Raw genomic sequence first — 4,686 nt, 5'->3', positions numbered from 1 at the left:
GCCGTCAAGAATAAACAAACGTGACCTTTTCTGAAATTTTGGTCATGGCTGCCCTTTACCAAAATTTTCGTCGTTAAATCTTTGACAAAAAATATGGTCATTACTAATTAGCCTAGACCACATAGGATCTGATGTGGCCAAGCCAAGGTGGCGATGTCCACGTGGCACATGTGATGACATGGCAAAAATGATGACGTGGACGCCATGTGGTATCGGTCAAAATCAGTTTGTTTCAATGGGCCAAGCCCAATATAGCCCATTTTCAAATTTACTTTTGAGCCACAGCTATGAGCCAAGCCCTTCTTAATTCAATCCATTTTTAACCATGGGCCTAGCCCAACATATCAGCCTGTTAATGTTTGTTCTTGGGCTGAGGCAATGTACAACCCATTTATTAATTGAGCCAACCCTTTTCTCTAAACGGTCCAGCCCACTCACTCAATTTAGTAGATTTGGTCCAGCCCTTATTCAAGGTTGATCAACATTTCATTGGACAATTTGGTAGTCAACCAAAAGCACAGGAGAATATAATGGTAATAATAATATAAATCTTAAAATAACACAGCAGTATCATTACACCACAAGATCTCAATAACACAGCAGAATGAACATAGAGCACATCATTTCACTATATCTTTGGTGTGTGTGTCAATGTTCCTGTGTGATGGCCAATGTAGTTTCTCGCCACACAATGATGACAAATGGTGGTTGTGTTCATGTCTGAAATCGTGTATATACCATCCATTTTCCGCTGTACGGTGTAGTCTCATCAAGGATTGGCAGTTGCATGCTACTGTTTTTGTGTTTTCTCTCTTTGGCCTTCCCTGAAGTTATAAGGACAAATGCACAGATTAGTATTATGGAATAACAAGGATGGGGGCACTCTTAAGTTTGAAATATTTCAAACTTAAGAAATGAGAAAAGACAATAAAGCATCATGTTTCCAAACTAAAGCAGGACAAAGAGTAACTTCTGTGAGACACTGAAATTCTAGAATATCAGGATATAGTAGATTTACTTTCCTTTTTAGCTACTGAAAAAACAAACAGATTACTAAGATAGGATAGTGGCGGAAATACTAATCAAGTTACTCAATCATAAGGCATGTGAGAAGGATCTGATGAGTATGGCATGAAAAACCATCAATGTGAAACTGGAACTACAGGAAGAACAAAAACAGAGTAAAAATGTTTAAGGGAAAATAGGCACCTTCATCACATCAGGGTCAGTATATTTCCTTGGAAACATCATCATAACCTTGCAAAGAACAATGTGCATCAGACAAGAATCACAAGAGATAAAGCATCAAGACAAACTAAATATGGTGTCCACTTTATGCTACAACATCATCATCAGGATTAGAACATATGGATACTCAGTGCTGGATGAGACCATATACAATACCACTATAAAAAAATAGGCCACCACACGCCACAGTGCACCAGCGTACTTGATCTGGCCTCGATGTTCATGAGCGTGTCGGCCTCCCACTCTGCGGTGGGCAGCTTGAAGCTGAACCAAACCAGCCAAGTCACAACGGTTAAGTGATGCTGGACGACACAGCCGACGAGCAGGAGTAGCCTAAGACAAATCGCACCTCATGCACTTATGCACCTCACATATTAGAAGTTTGCATATCAGAAAAGGAGGATATTAAGCTAACATGTAAAAAACATTAGATCAATTTTAGATTAAAAAATGGACAGCAGCCCATACTCATTTACATGAGACATGTCATATGATTGCATACCAGAAATGACATCAAGGAATGTAAGCAGAGACATTAGAGTTGACATCAAGGAACTGGTAATACACCACTAAATTGGCTATTAGGCAAGCTCAGGTTTCTTAAGGATGAGAAATCTGCTCCTACAATTAACAATGCTATGTGCAGACTTGAAGAATGACATGACAGGTTATTTACTACTCCATAAGTATGATTGCGACTAAGCAAAAATACCATTCTACTACCACAACCATCCTTTATTCTCATTTCCACAATAGTTTTCCATTTTCGCTCTCTCTAGCAAAGGGCAAATGTGACTGAACAAACAGTTCTGCATAATACTCCCTCCATCCCAAAATAAGTGAGTCAACTTTACACTAACTTTGTACTAAAGTTAGTGTATACTTGAGTCACTTATTTTGGGACGGAGGGAGTAATAAAAATGATATAGGATACTCCATTTGAACTACAAAGAACCTATAGGTTTACTTGTAGATATATCCGCCATGTAAGTGGAAAGAAGTGATAGATACCTGTAGATATAGAAGGTGGTCATGTGAGATGGATAAGTCATGAAACAACCTTTCACAGGTCAAGAATTGTATCTGTCTCTTGCAGTTTGTTCATATGCAGGTAAGGCTATTAAGAATCCCACAGCAGGGTGTAGGAAAAATATATATAAAGGAATCATCAACGTCTGTTTTTAAAAATAGTAAGGGCGGTATATACTTGGTAAAATATATTGCAACTGCCCTTGGTTGGTTCCTGGGTGCAAACTACTATGGGAAGCATCACAATATACAGAAGTAATTTCTTTTTTGAAAGGAAAAGTAATTCGGCATGGTGCACCAATGAACACATATACTCAATAGGTATTCTATGGAAATCTTCTCACTGTCCAATAGTTATATATATATAAACGACAGGAAAAAATGCGTAAATGTTCATGCACACAATGGAACAGATTATGAAGTAACCGATTAAACATAAGCTGTACCACCAGTTCCTGATTATCGACATATACATTGGAGCTCACCACGTGTGGGGGCAGGAGGAGGGGAGGAGGACGTCCTACAGCAGCATTTTCTCGTCATCAGAAAATTAGTACTAAAAATTAGTACTAATATAGTTAGTTACTCGGTACCTTTTGTATTTTGTTTCCAGTGTGTCAAACTAACTTATATAGTTAGTTACTTATTTTGACACTACCAACTAATTGTAGCACAAATGTGCTTACTTACACCACATTGTTAAAATTTCTCGTAGTTGGTTTAATGGACCAAGCATGTGATTTTACTCATCTATTATTTGTGGGCGTTTGGTATGATGCCTATACTATACTCATTTTCTGCTCTAATTAATATACCATGCCTACTGAGAATAAAGTACATTCCTTGGGAACAAAGATTAAAGATTTTAGGACTTAAAAACATGGAGAAACTTTGTGCTTTGTCTTTGCACTCTGTTGTTTCTTGTTCTTGATAGGCTATTTAATGGACTGGGGCAATGAGAAGCAGATGAAACCTTGATATTAAACGGACTGGAGCAGGAGCTGGAGCACGACCACTTAGGCCTCAACAGCAGTCACCAATGGAGGCTACTTGATCTGCACTACTCTGTCAGGAGCGAGGGGTCGGATGCAGTATCTTGGTTAGAAACTATTCAAGCACCCTGCTGCCACCACATGCCACATCCATGTTGTGTCCATAAAAATTGCAATTGATGTTCACTTTAGATCAGATGTTCAAGGGTTGGAAAGAGAGGTTGGAGCTCACCACGTGTGGGGGTAGGAGGAGGGGAGGGGAGGAGGACGTCCTTCAGCAGCAGTTTCTCCTCATCAGAGAAGCACCTGCACAAAATAGAGCCTTCAACATGTCTAGATCGGGAAGAGAAATAGAAAAATTAAAAAGGCAGAACAAGAAAGGAGGACCTTCCATGGTGTCCTGTACTAGGATCAGCTCCTCTCTCTCCGGCCATAGCCTTGAATTCCTTTCCTTGACACAATACGCGCGCACATCAAGAGGAGAAGAAGAGGAGTTGTAGAAGGAGACAGCGGGAGGAGAGATTCATACCCTCTAGGGCCCCGGGCGCTGGGAGGGAGGCTCCATGCGTGATGTGGGAGGAGCTCCGTCTCCATGGGGTAGTGGTGGAGCTGCGTCGTTCATGGCATCCAGACAGGGGAGGAAGAAACCTTCCTGTCCATGGCGTCCCGGTGCTCAACCGGCGACGGCGCACTAGATCTGTGAGGCAGACGAGATGATGTGAGGAAGAGACAGGGCAATGTGACGGGGAGTGGAGGGACTCACCTAAGTCACCGGAGCCACGCCGGAGCAACGCCGACGACGTGCTGGCCCAAACCCTAGCTGTTGGGCATGATCATGCTTGGCCGCTGGAGGACGCACGCGCTGGATCTGGCCTGATGGGAGGAAGGAGCGGTTAGAGGGGGCACGGTGGTGTGCTGGGCACCACCGGAGGATGCTAGAATCGGGCGAGATCGGGCGTCGTAGGTGGTGGTGGTGGTAGTGGCGGCGGCGGCGGTGAGAAGTGGTGCGGGGGAGAGGGCGAGACAAGCGAGAGAGGAGCGATGGGTGGGTGGGTGGGATTTCGCATTCGCGGGCTGGGTCTTCTTTATTTATTATTCGCGGGCTTCTGAGATTGAAAACCAAATGAAATCGTTCGCGGGCTGACCCAAACCTCTGGGCGCCAAAGTGTGAGTCTGATTTTGCCCCACTTTTGTCTCAAAAAAAGACTTTGCCTCACTTCACCCTCAAAAACAGACTTTACCTCAGTTTTATTTATATATTGTCACTTCTTTCTTTCTTTCTTTTCCTCAAAAAATTACTATTCCCAACTATACTTCAAGCAAAAAAAAGAAACAAGTTTTCCCAACAGATCAAAAGGGAAAAAGGAACTTAATTCTCATCTCATAGATAAACTTCTCTCCCCGGGCACACATGGAC

General features: G+C 42.4%; 1 long non-coding RNA gene across 10 annotated transcripts; it reads right to left on the bottom strand.

Moving 5' to 3' along the window:
* Positions 1–528: 528 nt before the first annotated feature.
* LOC123115835 (uncharacterized) lies at positions 529–4,318 on the bottom strand. Of its 10 annotated transcripts, none has more exons than XR_006456781.1 (8): positions 4,033–4,318; positions 3,799–3,966; positions 3,657–3,720; positions 3,502–3,575; positions 3,251–3,400; positions 1,405–2,797; positions 1,210–1,257; positions 529–824 (listed from the first exon to the last, which is right to left on the bottom strand). It is a non-coding gene; the product is annotated as an uncharacterized lncRNA (long non-coding RNA). The 10 variants fall into 10 exon arrangements; XR_006456771.1 differs by having other exon boundaries at positions 3,251–3,397; XR_006456780.1 differs by having other exon boundaries at positions 3,251–3,342.
* Positions 4,319–4,686: the final 368 nt, after the last annotated feature.

The sequence above is a fragment of the Triticum aestivum genome, chromosome 1B, assembly GCF_018294505.1.
Source record: "Triticum aestivum cultivar Chinese Spring chromosome 1B, IWGSC CS RefSeq v2.1, whole genome shotgun sequence".
Classification (NCBI taxonomy): Eukaryota; Viridiplantae; Streptophyta; class Magnoliopsida; order Poales; family Poaceae; genus Triticum; species Triticum aestivum.
Note: the sequence above shows the minus strand (reverse complement) of the source record. Positions and strands in the feature narration are given on the sequence as shown.